The 20825-nt window shown below is 38.2% G+C and overlaps 1 pseudogene; it reads left to right on the top strand.

Annotated features, from left to right (window-relative positions):
• Positions 1-1640: 1640 nt before the first annotated feature.
• Positions 1641-20042, top strand: LOC140840808 (uncharacterized; annotated as a pseudogene).
• The last annotated feature ends 783 nt before the right edge of the window (positions 20043-20825 follow it).

Genomic DNA, 20825 nt, shown 5'->3' with positions numbered 1-20825 from the left:
TATTTGAACAGATACGGATCAACCCAATAAAAGTTTTTTACCTCATTCAAAAATTTTCTGTTATCTTGGGAACTCCATTGCGGTGGCATTTTTCCTGTCACAAGAAAATTTACTATGTTAGCAAACCAAGGTGTAGTAGTAACTGAAAATAGATGTTCATCAAGAAAATTATCGTTAATTGATGTCATTTCACAAGATGATCCTATTACTAGTCTCGATAAATGATCGGCTACGACATTCTCGGTTCTTTTTTTATCTTTGATCACAATGTCAAATTCTTGGAGCAACAAAATCCATCGTATCAGTCGTGGCTTTGCATCCTGTTTGGTCAACAAATATCTAATATCAGAATGATCAGTAAACACAATAGTCGTTGATCCAATCAAATAAGAACGAAATATATCTAATGCAAATATTACAGCAAGTAGTTCTTTTTCAGTTGTGGAGTATTTCATTTGAGTATTGTTTAAAGTTCTACTTGCATAATATATCACATAAGGCTTGCCGTTTCTTCTTTGACCCAGTACTGCACCGACTGCATAATCACTCGCATCACACATGATTTCAAATGATAAAGACCAATCAGGAGGTTGCATGATAGGAGCTGATGTTAAATGTCGAATAATTTTATCAAAAGCATTTTGACATTCTTGAGTCCACTCAAATGCAGTGTCTTTTGTTAACAGGTTACAAATGGGTTTAGAGATTAAACTAAAATCCTTTATAAACCTCCTATAAAATCCAGCATGCTCCAAAAATGAACGAATTTCTTTAATGGTTTTTGGAGAGGGTAAATTGGCAATGACATCAACTTTTGCTTTATCAACTTCAATTCCATGAGATGACACGACATGTCCCAAAACAATTCCAGAAGTAATCATGTAATGACATTTTTCCCAATTTAAAATAAGTCCTTTTTCCTCGCATCTTTAAACTTTTTTTCCAAATTTTCAAGACAATTATCAAATGTAATTCCAAAGACAGTTAAATCATCAATGAAAATTTCCAAACAATTTTCAACCATGTCACAAAAAATATTTAGCATACATCTTTGAAATGTTGATGGGGCATTGCATAAACCAAATGGCATCCTTCTGTTATTACCCTTCGAAGTGGTAAGGTTGTGGAAAAATCCATTCTTGAACCTTGTGAAGATGATGATAAATCAACTCCAAAGAGTAAGGAAGTGGAACCTATAACTTGCGAAGTGGAGGTTCAACAGACAGTGTCACCACCATTCCCCCATGCATTGAAAAATACAAAAAAATCAAATTTGAATTCTGATATATATGATATTTTTAAACAAGTAAAAGTTAATATTCCTTTATTAGATGCAATAAAACAGGTACCATCATATGCCAAATTTTTGAAAGACTTGTGCACTGTGAAAAGAAAATTGAATGTGAAAAAGAAAGCATTTTTAGCCGAACAAGTAAGTGCAATCATTCAAAATAATAATACCTTGAAATACAAAGACCCTGGTTGTCCTACTATTTCATGTATTATTGGAGAACGAAAGATTAAAAAAGCCTTGCTTGATCTTGGAGCTAGTGTAAATTTACTTCCATATTCAGTTTATCAAGAACTCAATCTAGGCAAGTTAAAATCTACTTCAGTAACACTTTTACTTGCCGATAGATATGTTCAAGTGCCAAGAGGTGTGGTAGAAGACGTATTGGTCCAAGTTGATAACTTTGTATATCCTGTCGATTTCATAGTTTTAGATACACAACCTATCGTAGCTTGTAATGCAATTCCTGTAATTCTGGGTCGTCCATTTTTAGCAACTTCTAATGCTCTTATAAATTGCAGGAATGGAATAATGAAGTTGTCATTTGGTAACATGACATTGGAGCTCAATGTTTTTAATTTTGTAAGCAATCACATGACAAAGGAGATGAAAGTGAAGATGAAAATCTTATTGAAACTCTTGTGGAAGAAAAAATTCAAGAAGGGAGTACTCGTGATCAATTAGATATTTGTTCAATTGAAACTGTTAAAGAAAATATTGAAATTGATCTTGATGAATTTATCAGGCATCACTCGTTACCGGGATCAGAGAAAGAATTTGATGCAAATATGAGAACAAAGACGAACCACCCATATTGGAGTTAAAACCCTTGCCTGATGAATTGAAGTATGCATTTCTTGGAGAAGATGAAACATATCCGGTTGTAATTTCTTCCAAACTAGAAAGATCAAGAAGGTAAATTAGTTAATATGCTTAAAAGACATAAAAATGCAATTGGTTGGACACTAAAAGATCTCAAGGGCATTAATCCACTAATTTTCACTCACAAAATTTACTTAGAAGAAAATGCAAAAACATTTCAACAACCACAAAGAGATTAAATCCACACATGAAAGATGTTGTGAAAACTGAAGTTCTCAAACTACTTGATTTTGGGATTATCTACCCTATTTCTGATAGTAAGTGTATAAGCCCAACACAAGTAGTTTCAAAAAAATCTGGCATCACAATGATAAAAAATGAAAAAGGTGAATTGTTAACATGTCGAGTCCCATCTTATAATGGCCCGAAAATTCATGTTTAAAAATTTGCGGAAAAAATTAAAAATTTTCTTTTTAAAATAATTAAAATGCCTCATTCACAAAATAAATTGATGAATCAAGTTCAATGTTCAAAATCGCAGCGGAAGAAATAATTACTCGCCAAAATAACAAATTAAAGTATCCAACGACTGATAACAATTGTTTGAGCATAAAAATGGCAAGTGCTGTAAATGAGGTCCTCGAGTTCCACTACTGTCGACCCAAGCTAGCTCATTGGTCCCCGTCCTCGGCCTCGACACCATCAGTACCTACAACAATAAAGTCTAGTGAGTCTAAAGACTCATCATTCATATATTGTAAATAACGAGTAAATAATATAGTAAAACTTGCATGGGAGAAAATATCATGTCATGAGGCGTAACGTAAAAATATCGTGTCATGATTAATTATAATACGTGCATAACTGAACTGAAAATCACAGTGAAAATGTTTGCTCCTTGGAGCCCTGCAATAAAATAGAATGTCGTAAATTTTCTGTTGAGATTATGGTCTACGCAAGTAGCCCCTGCACTGAACTGAACTGAACTGAACTGACCGGTAACTAGCGACCGGAATGGTAACTGGCGACCGGGTGAAGTAATGAACGTTTGATCAGACTAATGCCACCGTATACTGGGTGGTACATAACTGAACTGACCGGTAACTGATGACCGGGGTGAATTAATTCTCCCATGATAGTGAAATGGCCACAAACAATATCGCATAAATCTCAAAAATGAATATTTCCTATTTTTATGCACGTAATATAATTAAATGGCATAATGTAATATCCTGAATTATTTTACCACATGGATTGGATCGTTCCCAGGCTCGCTGTGACCTAAATTTAACATGAAAAATATGCAAATGATTTTCTTGACCAAACATTGCAATTGAATCCAAAAACGAGACAATTACGCCCAACGACTTCGTATTTTATCATGACTCCGTGCCAACCTGAACCAACACCGAACCATCAGTTAGTTATGATTAAAAGACACTTAAAATGATGAAATAATGCTCCAAAAATGATGCAAGTCGAAATTTTGGTGAATGGAGGCCAAAACATAAAACGCTTTTTCGAGAGTCAATTTGGCACATCGCACCGTAATTTCTCGTACGACTTCAAAAATGATCTGAATCACGAACAGCCAAAAACATGACCTTCTCAACTAAATGAGACACTGTCCAGTACAAGGCCATAGGCTAAAAGCCAACCAAGAACTCTAATGAGCCACTGAACCGAAGCAGCAAGTTGGTGTCCACAAAATACAGCAGCTGTGCTTTGGTTTCCTTGCGTCGTTTGCAAGGCTAATGGCCATTGGGGCTTGAACCATCGACTAGAACCTCTTACCAACATCCTAAGGAATGATTTGAACCATGGCTAAGGGCCCTAGGCCAGCCACAATTTGCACCACACCCAAAACCAACCGAAAGTCCCACCAGAGAGCACCCTTGCATGCGTATGGTGTTATGCTTCGTTTGCTGTCTCGTGTCGTTCCAGTGGCCATTTGATTGACCATTTCACGATCTAGACATCCAAAGGTAGGGTATGAACCTGTGGCTAAGGGCCATAGGCCAACCAAGATCCACACCATTCCACAAAATCGAAAGTTACACTTGCTGTAAAATGAGAAGGCCGATGGCGGAAGGGGCTGTTCTTGTGTTTTGATTTAAAAACCGATGCAACAATGGACCAAGCCTCAAAAGGGCGACTTGGTCACGTCTTAGACATGATAGGGAAGTGTTCTAACCATGGCTATAGGCCCCTAGGGCAGACATGATCAGAAACTTCCTATATGGACAGCAACTAAAGAAAAATCGAGCACACAATGACAGTTAATGGGGTGTTGCTGTCATCTCTTGATTTCGGCTATCATGGGACTCGAACCAATGGACAAATGTGTTCCTAACATGTCCTAGTACATTCCTAGGAGAAGCCTTGGGAGCCTGGAATCGAACAATACCTGAAACCATCAAAACAATGCAACCCGTGAAGCATGAAATGGAGGAGCCGAAATTCTGTACTCATTTTTCGAAAATAGTATGGAAAGATTTCGTTTTTGATTGAAAGATCATGATCATGCAGTGCTTAAAATTCATAATACAACTTGATTGAAGAGCAAGGAAGAATATATGCATGCCTGGTTTAGTTTTGAAAAGAAAATGAACGAAACGCAACGACGCGACGCGGAGGAGACGGAGCGCTTTGCCACCTTGTTTTATTTCTCAGTTTTCTCTACTAATTCTTTCTATGATGCTCACTGATTTTGCTCCGAAATTCTCTCAATATTTTGGTGATGGGGGAGGTGAAATGGTGGTTAGGAGAGTGAGGGGAAGGGGTTGCAATATAAGGGGATGGCAAGACCAAGTCTACTCTTTTTTTTAAATTTGAATTTGTTTGTTATCAAGGTATTGTTGGGGGGTCATGTGACCGATTCTCCCATGCTAAACAAGGCTAGGATAAGGTTGATTATTAATTAAATGGTGATAGAAAAAATGAAGGGATTATCCTACTAATATATAACAAGGAAAGGGTCAAAGGTGAGTTTGCAAGGAATTGCTTAATCACTAAGGAAGGTGGCCGAAAATCATCAAATAAATGGAGGGGAAATATTGTTTAGCAAGTAAATTTTAAACCTTAAGAGCCTTACCTATCCTTTAAATAATTTAGTGAATTAACATCTCAATTAAGGAACCTAAATGAACTTATTTCCTACTCACCTCAAGTTACTAAAATAATTCCCTAAACCTCCTTTTAACTTAAATCAACTTATTAGCTAGCTAAAATAAACTATGAGAATGATTTCTAAAATCTTAAATTTTATCTCAAAACTCCAACTCCAGTCCGGCCTCACTGAATTAACTGAAAAGATAAAAATTTAAACTACTGCATAAAATAAATAATTTAAAGAAAAGCATTTAAATACTCATGCAATAAAATCATTTTAAAATACTAGAATTATGCATGGCTTATACATAGTCTAATTTACGGGTTCTACAACTCTCCCCCCTTAAAAGAAATTTCAGTCCTTGAAATTAAAACTTACTGAATAACTTGGGGTAACGATCCCTCATCTCTGGCTCAGACTCCCACGTAGCTTCCTCCTCTGAATGGTTGAGCCATTTGACTTTGACTCGCTTAACCAGCTTGTTCCGAAGCTTCTTCTCCTGTCTGTCTAAGATCTGCACTAGTCTCTCCTTATAAGTCAGGTTCAGAGTAAGCTGCAACGGCTCAAAGTTCAAGACATGCGAAAGATTTGCCATGTACTTCCTCAGCATAGAGACGTGGAACACATTGTGTACTCCGACCAGATTCGGCGGAATATCCACACGATAAGCTAGCATCCCAACTCTGTCGAGGATCTCAAATGGTCCAATGAATCTCGGACTGAGCTTCCTTTTCTTTCCGAATCGCATGACACCCTTCATAGGTGTTACTTTCACAAAGACATGGTCGCCAACGGAAAACTCTAGATCTCTCCTCCTTTGATCGGCATAACTCTTCTGTCGACTCTGAGCAGTCCTCATCCTATCACGGATCTTGACTACTACATCGGCAGCCTGCTGAATAATCTCCGGACCAAACTCTGCTCTCTCTCCTACTTTGTCCCAATGACCAGGAGATCTACACTTGCGGCCATACATTGCTTCATACGGAGCCATACCAATAGACGACTGGAAGCTGTTGTTATAGGTGAACTCCACTAATGGCAAGTTCGTCTCCCATCTCCCAGAGAAATCCATCACACAAGCACGGAGAAGATCCTCCAAGATCTGAATAACTCGCTCTGACTGCCCATCTGTCTGAGGATGGAAAGCTGTGCTAAACAGCAACTTCGTACCCACTGCCGAATGCGAACTCTTCCAGAATGCGGAAGTGAATATGGGATCTCTGTCAGATACGATAGAAACTGGAATACCATGAAGTCGGACTATCTCCCAGATATACAACTCTGCATACTGAACCATGGTGAAAGTCGTCTTGATGGGCAAGAAGTGTGCTGATTTGGTAAGACGATCTACAATCACCCAGATAGCATTTGATCCTCTGACTGACTTCGGAAAACCGGTGACGAAGTCCATGGTAACATTCTCCCACTTACACTCGGGAATGGGAAGAGGCTTGAGCAAACCTGCTGGTCTCTGATGCTCCGCCTTCACTAACTGGCAAGTCAGACACTCAGATACAAATCGTCTGATGTCTTTCTTCATCCCAGGCCACCAATACAATAACTGCAGATCTCGGTACCTCTTCGTACTCCCGGGATGAATAGAGTATGGCGACATGTGGGCCTCTGATAAAATATCTGCTCGGATAGAACCACTGCTAGGAACCCACATCCTGTCTCGGTACATCACAATACCGTCACTGACTGAATACAAGACACTGCCCTTGGCCTCATCTCTCTCCTTCCACTTTGCTAACTGCTCATCTGCTGACTGACCACTGCGAATACGGTCAAGAAGAGAGGACTGAATAGTAAAGGTAGATAGACGGGGAACTCTACCTTGAGGATATGACTCTAGATCAAACCTCTGCATCTCAATTTGAAGAGGTCTCGAAACTGTCAAATGAGCCATCACTGCGACTTTTCTGCTCAATGCATCCGCAACTACATTAGCTTTACCCGGGTGGTAGCTAATGTCACAGTCATAATCCTTCACAAGCTCGAACCAACGCCTCTGACGCATGTTCATCTCCTTCTACGTAAACAAATACTTGAGGCTCTTGTGGTCGGTAAAGATCTGGCACTTCTCTCCATACAAATAATGCATCTAAATCTTGAAGGCAAAAAACACGGTGGCCAACTCTAGATCATGGGTAGGGTAGTTCTTCTCATGAGTTTTCAACTTTCTAGAAGCATATGCTATCACCTTCCCATGATGTATCAGTACTGCGCCAAGACCGAGCTTCGAAGCATCGGTATACAAAACAAAATCTCCGGGCCCTGACGGCATGGCCAAAACTGGTGCTGAGATAAGAGCTTGCTTCAAAGTATCGAAGCTATTCTGACAATCATCGCTCCACACAAATTTCACATTCTTCTTGGTCAATTCTGTGAGTGGAACGACAATAGAGGAGAATCCCTTAATGAACATCCGATAATATCCTGCTAGTCCAAGAAAACTGTGGATCTCTGATACATTATGTGGCACGACCCAATCTCTGACTGCTGCAACTTTCGCTGGGTCTACCTAAATACCACTGCTAGAAACAATGTTGTCTAAGAACGCCACCTTCTCTAGTCAGAATTCGCACTAACTGAACTTTGCGAATAACTTGTGCTTCTGCAAGGTCTGCAACACTGTGATCAGATGTCTGCTGTGATCCTCCTGATTCTTGTAGTAGACGAGAATGTCGTCTATGAATACTGATGTGAATCTAGCCAGCCACTATGCGTTCCAAGAACCGATCCCGAGAGGACGCTTGAAGATTTTGAATGTTGTCCTTCATCCAACCAATAAAAGCTTGGAAACAAGGCTCGAAGGGTTCGGGTTGCATCACAATCAAGTAGAAGCTGACCGAGGCTACACGGACGTGTACACGGACCTGTACACGGGGTCTGTGTCCCTTACATTCGAGAATGAGAAATACCGTGCCTACACGGACCCCCTTCCGGATCTCTACACGGGGTCCGTGTCACATACGATTTCGCGCAGATTTTTCCTTCTTTAGAGTTTTAATTATTTTGTCAAGTAGATTTGATATCTTTAAATATGCAATTTTTATATTTAGGGTTTTGTTAACTATATATAAGTTAGAATACCATGTAAACTTTTAACTTTTGTTCATTATTGATTTGATATCAAAATTGTGAGAATTTGAAGAATCACATCATTTGGTATCAGAGCTCAAGGATTTTGATTCAAGTAAGAGTATCTATTCAATTCTTCGTAGGATTTTCAATACCGATTTTCGTGTAGCGATTTCTACGTTGTTGTTGAATCTACAAAAAAAAAAAAAAATTCGCGGTTACTGTTCATCGCCGACACTATTCATCCGACGGTTACTATTCATAGCGGCGGATAACTGTTCATAGAGGCGGAATCACTGTTCATTGCCGGATTCACTATTAATCGCCGGAATCACTATTCATTCGGATTTACTGTTCATCGGGGTACTATTCATCCCGGATTTACTATGCCTGCCGGATTTACTATTCACTGCCGGAATTACTGTTCACGGTACCAGAGTACTATTCATTTGCCGAAGTTACTGTTCATTCGCCGGATTTACTGTTCACGAACTGTAGCATACAGTTCACCCGAAAAAAAATATATAAAAAAAAAGGAAAGAAAAAAAAAGGGGGGTACAATATGCTTGATAGTGAGTTTCAGTCATTGTTGGTCGAATTTGGGAAAAGGATGGAGGAAGAATTTAAACACTTGCGTGCAAAGTATGGGCGAGTGGATGAGAGTGGAAGGATGAGTAAAGAGCAGCGAAGCATGGCGACACCAGCGAGGAGTTCAAAACGTGGATATCAAGGTACATCTAAAATTTCAAAAATTAGTACTTGTGATATTCAATGTGTTTGGTGTCTAGAGTTTGGACATGATATTAGCCAATGTCCAATTGAGGATATGAGGGTAGTGGATTCCACTTCCAACCTTGAAGCTAAACTTGTGGATGATTTAAATGTTGATATTGTGTCTAATGCGAGTATTGAGTGTTGTGCTGTGGAGGGTGAGTTGTTAGATGATGTGCAATTTGTTTCTTTTGCTCAATTGTCTACGAATGTAATTTGTGTTGATGAATCAGTTTGTTATGAGTTGAGAGAAAAAGAAAATGAGATGGTCGAAAAAAAGAGTGATAAAAAGAGTGAGATGGCCATCGATGAAAATAAAGAGTTGTGTGAAAAAGAGGTCAAGCAAACAAAAATAGAAATTATGTGTGTGGCCCAAAAGAGTGAGGATGAGCGATTCTTTATTTTGAATAAACCACTTCATGTACATCTGTGTAAGGTTGGTTTATTTTATTTTAATGAAATAGCCGGTTCGATCCCGAGCATTGTTAAACTCTACTTGCAGGATTGTGGAAAAGGCATGGAATACATTGATCTTCCTAGCTATCAAGAAAGACAAGATTTGAGGACAATCTTTAAGAAAGGGAGTATGATGTGAATCTAGCCAGCCACTATGCGTTCCAAGAACCGATCCCGAGAGGACGCTTGAAGATTTTGAATGTTGTCCTTCATCCAACCAATTAAAGCTTGGAAACAAGGCTCGAAGGGTTCGGGTTGCATCACAATCAAGTAGAAGCTGACCGAGGCTACACGGACGTGTACACGGACCTGTACACGGGGTCCGTGTCCCTTACATTCGAGAATGAGAAATATCGTGCCTACACGGACCCCCTTCCGGATCTCTACACGGGGTCCGTGTCACATACGATTTCGCGCAGATTTTTCCTTCTTTAGAGTTTTAATTATTTTGTCAAGTAGATTTGATATCTTTAAATATGCAATTTTTATATTTAGGGTTTTGTTAACTATATATAAGTTAGAATACCATGTAAACTTTTAACTTTTGTTCATTATTGATTTGATATCAAAATTGTGAGAATTTTCTCTCAACTTTTCAAGGCTTTAGCTTTGTTAAATCAAATCAAACTTATCAAAGTTTATAACTTTGTGGCGTTTGTCGATTGTTCTTCACTCGGATTGTCAAAGACAAGTTCTTTGAAGGTTCGCTTGAATTTCGATTGTTTACCTTCGTTAATATTTGTTGCTAAAGCGTTCGTGATTTATAGGTGAATATTACACAATTACTTGTCTCAAAGATCGGGAAAACACACGAATCTTATTATCGCAATTGAATAGAGGGTGCGATTTATTTTTAATCGTGTTTGCTATTTATTCGTGTCAAGATTCACATCAAATACTATCACAAAATGGTCAAGAAACGGCTGAAATACGCGATTCATTAGATCCATGAAGATCGCTGGCGCATTTGTCAGAACGAACGGCATCACAAGGAACTCTAGTGGCCATAACGAGTCCTGAAAGCAGTCTTGGAAACATCAGCATCTCTCACCCTCAACTGGTGATAACCGGAACACATATCTATCTTGGAGAATATCGAAGCTCCCTGCAACTGATCAAATAGATCCTCAATCCGTGGAAGTGGGTACTTGTTCTTCACTATAACCCTGTTCAACTCCCGGTAGTCAATACAAAGCCTCATAGAGCCATCCTTCTTCTTCACAAATAAGACTGGCGCGCCCCATGATGAAAAATTTGGGCGAATGAACTCCTTGTCTCGAAGTTCCTGAATCTGCTTCTTAAGCTCTGCCATCTCTGTCGGTGCTAGTCGGTACGGTGCTTTGGAGATCGGAGTCGTACCTGGCATAAGCTCAATAGAAAACTCCACCTCTCTCTCAGGTGGCATACCAGAAACGTCATCAGGAAAAACTTCTAAGAAGTCTCTAACAATTGGAACATCTGTTGCTGACTGACAGGGTGCCTCGGGAACAGATACAAAGGTCGCTAGAAACGCCCGACACCCTCTATGCATGAGCTTCCTAGACTGGACATAAGGAATAATACGCGGTAGAGGAAAGTACCTGTCTGGCTCAAATAAGAACTGTGCCATTCCAGGCGGTCGGACTATGACAGATCTCCGTTGGAAGTCAATTAAAACCCTGTTCCGCAATAGTCAATCCTTCCCTAGAATAATGTCAAACTCTGGCATCGGCAGTACGATAAGATCCGCATAAACAAGATTGCCATGGAGCTCAAGATCTATATCTCGGATCACATTGGTAGCTGTCATCTCCTCACCAGAAGGCAATACTACTGAATAGGCTACATCTAGCCCAACGGTCTTGACATTGAGGAAATTAGCAAAGACCTCCGAAATAAATGAGTGAGTGGCCCCTGAATCTATCAAGTCCTTCGTAGCAGAACCAGATATAAAAATTCTCCCTGAAAGATCGGAACTCTAAGTTGAACCCAATAGTTACAAGAACTAAACTTATAGACATGCAAAGGTCAGAGTTCTTCTAACTTAATTTCCCGAAAATAATACTGAGTAGAGCATGCAATCCTATCACAATTCTAAGTTCAAGATCTCAATCCCGATTCCCAAAACATTATATCCCAAATGTAAACTTAAAGCCTTAAATGTACCTGTCATAAAGCATGGTCTCCGGGTTTGTTTCCGTGGCATGGAGAGCAAAAACTCTGCCTTGGGTGGGCAGATTCTTCTGAGGGTACTGCAGCAACATGTGGTCTGGACTGCCATACTTGTAACACTTCCCTGAGCCAAACATACATGCTCCAGGATGGCGGCGTGAGCACTTAGGGCAAACTGGGTACTCAAGAGTCCTCGGGGCTGGGCGTCCCCGCTGGTGCTGTTGCTAACCTCTGTTTCTAGGCGGTCCGTGAAAAGGCCTCTTGTTCTGCTGCTGATGCTGCTGAGGAGGAGGGCGGTGTGGTGCCTGGACTGGGCGCTTGCCCTGGCGGTCTCTCTCGATATCACGCTGATCCTGCTCTGGGGCTAGAGCTCTGGAAACAGCGAGCTCATAAGTAGTAGGGTCAGACATCCTAACATCACTACGTAAGATCGGCCGTAGACCCACCAAGAAATGCATCAACTTGGCTTTAGCATCATTCGCGATAAGGGGCAAAAAATGACAACCCCTCTCAAACTTACGGATGAACTCCATAACAGTCAGATCTCCCTGTCTCAGGCTCATGAACTCAGTGGTCAACCTGGTGCTCACTTCCTCAGTGAAATATTTGGAGTAGAATACCTCCGTGAAGCAGTGTCAAGCTCAACGTAGCCAAGTTCAGGGCTACTGATGTCACTTTCCCACCATAAGAGGGCATCTCCTCCGAATAAGTAGGTGGCACATCAGACTCTGTCTGCATCTCCAAGCTCCATGAACTGGAAGATAACCTCGAGGGACTTGATCCAGCCCTCGGCAATCATGGGGTCCGTCGTCCCTGAAAACTCCTTAAGACGCATCTTCATGAATCTCTCATAGACAGCCTAGGGACCTGTCGACCTGGTCGCCACAACATGGTTCCCCGCAAACTGTGCGAAGAACTGAGTTATCCCAGCTAGCATCTGGGCACTCATGTCTGGTGGAGGTGGAGGTGGAGGTGGTAAGTCTCTCTCCTGCCTCTGCTCCTCCCTGTCCTCTTGGCAAGGGCTCGTCATTTCTAGTGCGCTCGAGAATGCGTCTAGGGGGCATACTGTTCCATACATAACCCATACGTAACTAACATGCATAATTCCATAATTTATTTAAATTTAAATACTGAACAATAAAATAAATCTGGTCGTAAAACATTTCATGAAAACATACTGTCAAATAATTCATGCTTTGAATAAAATGCGTAAGTGTAAAACTTACAGACCGAAGACGTGACTTCATGAGCTTCTCGTGATCAGTAGTAGTACAACCCTTTACAGAACCTGGCTCTGATCCCAGCTATAATGGACCGAACATTCATGTTTGAAAATTTACGGAAAAATTAAAATTTTCTTTTTAAAATAATTAAAATGCCTCATTCACAAATAAATTGATGAATCAAGTTCAATGTTCAAAATCGCAGCGGAAGAAATCATTACTCGATAAAATAACAAGTTAAAGTAGCCAATGACTGATAAGAATTGTTTGAGCATAAAAATGGCAAGTGATGTAAATGAGGTCCTCGGGTTCCACTACTGCCGACCCAAGCTAGCTCACTGGTCTCCGTCCTCGGCCTCGACAGCATCAGTACCTACAACAATCAAGTCTAGTGATTCTAAAGACTCATCATGCATATATTGTAAATAACGAGTAAATAATATAGTAAACTTGCATGGGAGAAAATATCATGTCATGAGGCGTAACGTAAAAATATCGTGTCATGATTAATTATAATACGTGCATAACTGAACTGAAAATCACAGTGAAAATGTTTTCTCCTTGGAGCCCTGCTATAAAATAGCATGTCGTAAATTTTCTGTTGAGATTATGGTCTACGCAAGTGGCCCCTGCACTGAACTGAACTGAACTGACCGGTAAATAGCGACCGGACCTGTAACTGGCAACCGGGTGAAGTAATGAACATCTGATTAGACTAATGCCACCGTATACTGGGTGGTACATAACTGAACTGACCGGTAACTGGCGACCGAGGTGAAATAATGCTCCCATGATAGTGAAATGGCCACAAGCAATATCGCATAAATCTCAAAAATGAATATTTTCTATTTTTATGCACGTAATATAATTAAATGGCATAATGTAATATCCTGAATTATTTTACCACATGGATTGGATCGTTCCCAGGCTCGCTGCGACCTAAATTTAACATGAAAATATGCAAATAATTTTCTTGACCAAACTTTGTAATTGAATCCAAAAACGAGACAATTACGCCCAACGACTTCGTATTTAATCATGACTCCGTGCCAAGCCGAACCAACACCGAACCATCAGTTAGTCATGATTAAAATACACTTAAAATGATGAATAATGCTCCTAAAATGATGCAAGTCGAAATTTTGGTGAATGGAGGCCAAAACATGAAACGCTCTTTCGAGAGTCAATTTGGCACATCGCACCGAAATTTCTCGTACGACTTCAAAAATGATCCGAATCACGAACGGCCAAAAACATGACCTTCCCAACTCAATGAGCACTGTCAAGTCCAAGGCCATAGGCTAAAAACCAATCAAGAACTCGAACGAGTCACAGAACCGAAGCAGCAAGTTTCTGTCCACAAAATACAGCAGCTGTGCTTTGGTTTCCTTGCATCGTTTGCGAGGCTAATGGCCATTGGGGCTTGAACTACCTACCAAACCTCGTACCATCATCCTAAGGAATTATTTGAACCATGGCTAAGGGCCCTAGGCCAGCCACAATTCGCACCACACCCGAAACCAACCGAAAGTCCCACCCGAGAGCACCCTTGCATGCGTGTGGTGTTATGCTTCGTTTTCTATCTCGTGTCGTTCCAGTGGCCATTTGATTGACCATGTCACGATCTAGACATCCAAAGGTAGGGTATGAACCGTGGTTAAGGGCCATAGGCCAACCAAGATCCACACCATTCCACAAAACCGAAAGTTACACTTGCTGTAAAATGAGAAGGCCGAAGGGGGAAGGGGCTGTTCTTGTGTTTTGATTTAAAAACCGATGCAACAATGGACCAAGCCTCAAAAGGGCGACTTGGTCACGTCTTAGACATGATAGAGAAGTGTTCTAACCGTGGCTATAGGCCCCTAGGGCAGCCATGATCCGAAACTTCCTCTATGGACAGCAACTAAAGAAAAACCGAGCACACAATGACACTTAATGGGGTGTTGCTGTCATCTCTTGATTTCGGCTAGCATGGGACTCGAACCAATGGACAAATGTGTTCCTAACATGTCTTAGTACATGCCTAGGAGCAGCCTTGGGAGCCTGGAATCGAACCAATTCCTGAAACCATCAAAACAATGCAACCCGTGAAGCATGAAATGGAGGAGCCGAAATTCTGCACTCATTTTTCGAAAATAGTATGGAAAGATTTCGGTTTGGATTGAAAGATCATGATCATGCAGTGCTTAAAAGTCATAATACAACTTGATTGAAGAGCAAGAAGAACATATGCATGCATGGTTTCATTTTGAAAAGAAAACGAACGAAACGCAACGACGCGGCGCGAAGGAGACAGGAGCGCTTGCTACCTTGTTTTCTTTCTCGGTTTTCTCTCCTAATTCTTGCTATGATGCTCACGATTTTGCTCTGAAATTCTCTCAATATTTTGGTGATGGGGGAGGGGAAATGGTGGTTAGGAGAGTGAGGGGAAGGGGTTGCAATATAAGGGGGATGGCAAGACCAAGTCTACTTTTTTTTTGAAATTTGAATTTGTTTGTTATCAAGGTATTGTTGGGGGGTCATGTGACCGATTCTCCCATGCTAAACAAGGCTAGGATAAGGTTGATTATTAATTAAATGGTGATAGAAAAAAATGAAGGGATTATCCTACTAATATATAGCAAGGAAAGGGTCAAAGGTGAGATGGCAAGGAATTGCTTAATCACTAAGGAGGTGGCCGAAAATCATCAAATAAATGGAGGGGAAATATTGTTTAGCAAGTAAATTTTAAACCTTAAGAGCCTTACATATCATTTAAATAATTTAGTGAATTAACACCTCAATTAAGGAACCTAAATGAACTTATTTCCTACTCACCTCAAGTTACTAAAATAATTCCTTAAACCTCCTTTTAACTTAAATCAACTTATTAGCTAGCTAAAATAAACTCTGGAAATGATTTCTTAAATCTTAAATTTTATGTCAAAACTCAAACTCAAGTCCGGTCTCACTGAATTAACTGAAAAGATAAAAATTTAAACTACTGCATAAAATAATTAACTTTAAAGAAAAGCATTTAAATACTTATGCAATAAAATCATTTTAAAATAATACAATTATGAATGGCTTATACGTAGTCTAATTTACGGGTTCTACACATCTAGTTGTCGGATGTGTATTGATTATAGAAAATTAAATGACGCCACTAGAAAAGATCATTTTCCATTACCATTTTTGGACCAAATTTTAGAAAGAGTAGCAGGTCATCCATACTACTGTTTTCTTGATGGATATTCAGGTTATTATCAAATTCCCATTGCACTCGAAGATCAAGAAAAAACTACAGTCACATGTCCTTTTGGAACATTTGCATTCAGAAGGATGCCATTTGGTTTATGCAATGCTCCAGCAACATTTCAAAGATGTATGCTAAGTATTTTTTGCGACATGGTTGAAATTTTTTTGGATATTTTCATGAAGGATTTAACTGTCTTTGGGAATACATTTGATAATTGTCTTGAAAATTTGGAAAAAGTTTTAAAAAGATGCGAGGAAAAAGATCTTCTTTTAAATTGGGAAAAATGTCATTACATGATTACTTCTGGAATTGTTTGGGACATGTCGTGTCATCTCATGGAATTGAAGTTGATAAAGCAAAAGTTGATGTCATTGCCAATTTATCCTCTCCAAAAACCATTAAAGAAATTCGTTCATTTTTGGGGCATGCTGGATTTTATAGGACGGTTATAAAGGACTTTAGTTTAATCTCTAAACTCATTTGTAACCTGTTAACAAAAGACACTGCATTTGAGTGGACTCAAGAATGTCAAAATGCTTTTGATAAAATTATTCGACATTTAACATCAGCTCCTACCATGCAACCTCCTGATTGGTCTTTACCATTTGAAATCATGTGCGATGCGAGTGATTAAGCAGTCGGTGCAGTACTGGGTCAAAGAAGAAACGATAAGCCTTATGTGATATATTATGCAAGTAGAACTTTAAACAATGCTCAAATGAATTACTCCACAACTGAAAAAGAACTACTTGCTGTAATATTTACATTAGATACATTTCGTTCTTATTTGATTGGATCAACGACTATTGTGTTTACTGATCATTCTGCTACTAGATATTTGTTGACCAAACAGGATGCAAAGCCACGACTGATACGATGGATTTTGTTGCTCCAAGAATTTGACATTGTGATCAAAGATAAAAAAGAACCGAGAATGTCGTAGCCGATCATTTATCGAGACTAGTAACATGATCATCTTGTGAAATGACACCAATTAACGATAATTTTCCTGATGAACATCTATTTTTAGTTACTACTACACCTTGGTTTGCTAACATAGTAAATTTTCTTGTGACAGGAAAAATGCCACGACAATGGAGTTCCCAAGATAAAAGAAAATTTTGAATGAGGTAAAAAACTTTTATTGGAATGATCCGTATCTGTTCAAGTATTGTCCAGATCAAATTTTTCGACGTTTCATACCCGACAATGAGGTAAGTAGTGTCATTAAATTTTGTCATTCAGAAGCATGCAGGAGGACATTTTTCCTCAAAGAAAACGGCTGCAAAAATCTTGCAGTGTGGATTTTATTGGCCCAATTTGTTTAAAGTCACCCACGAAATCTGCAAGATCTGTGAAAATTGTCAAAAATTGGGATGCAATTTCAAAAATAAACATGTTGTCTTTGAATCCTATCATTGAAATTGAAATATTTGATTGTTGGAGAATTGATTTTATGGAACCTTTTCCACCGTCGCTTGAATACCTGTATATTTTAGTTGCAGTTGATTATGTTTCCAAATGGATAGAGGAAATTCCATGTCGAACAAATGATCATAAAATCGTAATCAAATTTTAAAAGAAAATATTTTAGTAGATTTGGAATTCCTCGAGCCATGATAAGTGATAGGAGAACTCACTTTGTTAATAAACCATTTGCTTCATTAATGAAAAAATATGGTATTACTCATTAAGTAACTACTCCTTATCATCCTCAAACAAATGGACAAGTTGAATTAGCTAATAAGGAGATAAAGCAAATTTTGGAAAAAACTGTTAACTCAAATAGAAAAGATTGGACTCTGCGACTTAATGATGCACTTTGGGCATATCGAACATCTTTAAAAATATCATTGAATATGTCTCCCTATAGGTTGGTTTATGAAAACATTGTCATTTGCCTGTGGAATTGGAACATAAAGCTTATTGGGCGATCAAAACTTTAAATTCAAGCATGGATGATGCCAACAAATTGCGTAAATTGCAACTTAATGAACTTGATGAACTTAGAAATGACGCATATGAGAATTCAAGGATTTATAAAGCAAAAATCAAATCATTTCATGATAAAACAATTCTTAGAAAATCTTTTGAGATTGGTAAAAAAGTTTTGCTTTATAATTCTCGACTTCACATATTCCCAAGAAAATTACGATCAAGATTGACGGCCCATATGTTGTAAAGCATGTGTATACTTATGGAGCTGTGGATATTGAAAATCCTAAAAATGGTGATATTTTTAAAGTAAATGGACAGAAGCTTAAACCATTTTTAGAAAATGAAATCTTTCAAGAAGAGTTTATTTCCCATTCCGATCCTTGATTTTTTTTTGTGTTGCATTTAAGTTTGTTTGTTTTTATTTCAGGTTTTCTTAATCTTTTTATTTTCCTGATTAAATGGCGGATAACGGTACTCCGTGACTCTCATAGTCGGTTAAATCAGTTTCCCACAATGCTGATACAAAATAAAAAAATCATTTATTTTCTTTTCAAAATGGATGAAATTCTCTCGAAAATTTGTAAATATTTTCCCTCTGTTTCTGAAAATGTTCTAAGAAAAATTTATGCATGAAGGTGTGAAAGATTGAGATTTCTAATGCAAAAAAGGAATTCCAGAAGATATTCGTCTTGTAATAGAAGCTAAGGTCCGATTAGGAGGACAAGTTCCACAATCATTGCTCATTCGTATTTTCCTGGATTACGAAAAAGCACTTATGCGAAAAAACGAAGGGCCAAATGTTTAGGGGTTTGTCATAAGTGTGCAAGATGGAATTGTGACAAACGATGCAGATCTTTGGGATGTGTTTCCATTAACAGAGAAGATAAAATTGGTTTCATTAAGATTGGGCTGAGTAAGGAGTCTTTAGATAACATCTTATTGACTCTTGAGACGCATTCTAGTGGACATGTTCATATTGAACTTCTCCGTTTATGGATACAATTCCAAGATGAGCGTCATTGTCTTGGGAATCCGACTAAAAAAGACCCTGTTTTCCAATTTATAAGAAAATTGGATGGGAAGCATATCCTCGACTCATAGAAGGCGTTGAAGCCGTTTCTGGACATAAAACCAGAGGAAAATTGTGAGCCACAATCACACTACTGTTTATATGCTTGTGTGTCATTATTGTTTTTACAATTTATTCTGTTTACAGCTGTGACCCATAGTTTTGTCATGATAACATATTACCCCTATAAAATCTCTCATCTTTCTCTCTATTTTCGCAGACCAAAAAAAAAGAAGTAAAAACATGGCTGGATCATCTACACAAACATTGAAAAATACTTGTGTATTTTGTGGGTCGAGTCCATGGAAAAAATGAAGTGTTTGTAGAAGCAGCGAATAATCTTGGAAATATATTGGCTGAGAGAAAAATTCACTTAGTATATGGGGGAGGTAATATTGGGTTAATGGGATCGTTTCAACATCTTCTCATCTTGGAGGTAGTCAGGTTTTGGGTAATTAATCCTACAAGCTTTAGCTGAAGGAAATATTACAGGTGTTACGATTGGGGAGGAATTAAAAGTTTCTTCTATGTATGAAAGAATCACTCAAATGATTGAAAATTCTGATGCTTTTATCGTACTACCTGGTGGTTTTGGTACATTAGAAAAAAATTTTCACACTATTTCTTGGACACAACTTAATATCCATAATAAACATGTGGGCTTGTTGAATATCAATAATTATTATGACAGTTTGTTGACATTTCTTGATAAAGCTGTGGAACAGAATTTCATTTCAGAAAATTCACGACGGATGCTCATCTGTGCTTCGACTGCCGACCAATTAATTGATGATTTGGAAGCTTTTGTTCATAAGCCTGATCCGATGATAACAAAGATCAATTGTTCGCAATCAAGGAATAAGAAAAGGAAGTTGGATCATTGATTCAAAAGTCGTGGATTGGTTTGCGTTTGTTTCAGTTTGTTATCTTCAATAAAATTTCAGGTGATATCTCTTTCATTATGTATTCTTTATTAATAGTTATTTTGACATTAGAGACAATGTCATATTCTGATTGGGAGGAGAACAAACTTAAAAAAAAAAAAATTTAAAAAATAAAATAATATATATTATTTTAAAATAAAATCATGTTTATTGTTTGTATCTTAGTAATTTTTGCAAAAATGTCATACATTACATGTTTGAAGATTTAAATGAGAACATGCATTAATCTATTTAAGAATGTTTAAATTTTTATTTGAAAAAAAATGTCAATTTTAATATTCTGATCAATATAAAAATATGATTTATGAAATCTTTTTGAGTAATTAACCATTGTGATAAAATCAGGTATTAAAGTATATGGCCCAAGATATACCTTATAAGAGTGCCTAAAATTTTAAACTCACACATATTTTGTGAATGAGTGGAGAGGATTGAGAAAACAGCTTTCGAGCCTTTATTGATCATGAGAGAGACTATCGATTGTTTAGATCTTGAGTTCTTATTTTGAAAAAAAAAATGATATTTCCTGAATAAAAAAGAGAAAAATACAAAAAGAAAGATATTGAAGATCTATGTAATTTTTAAGTTATATGCTACGACCCATATATCTCTAATAAAAAAAGAGAGAGAGAGAGAGAAATTTATTGTACAAATTAAATAAATATATGGTCAATAAGCATAAACTTAGTCTGATTCCATGATGTTATGAAATATATATATATA

This window comes from Primulina eburnea, chromosome 9, assembly GCF_022965805.1.
Source record: "Primulina eburnea isolate SZY01 chromosome 9, ASM2296580v1, whole genome shotgun sequence".
Classification (NCBI taxonomy): Eukaryota; Viridiplantae; Streptophyta; class Magnoliopsida; order Lamiales; family Gesneriaceae; genus Primulina; species Primulina eburnea.
Note: the sequence above shows the minus strand (reverse complement) of the source record. Positions and strands in the feature narration are given on the sequence as shown.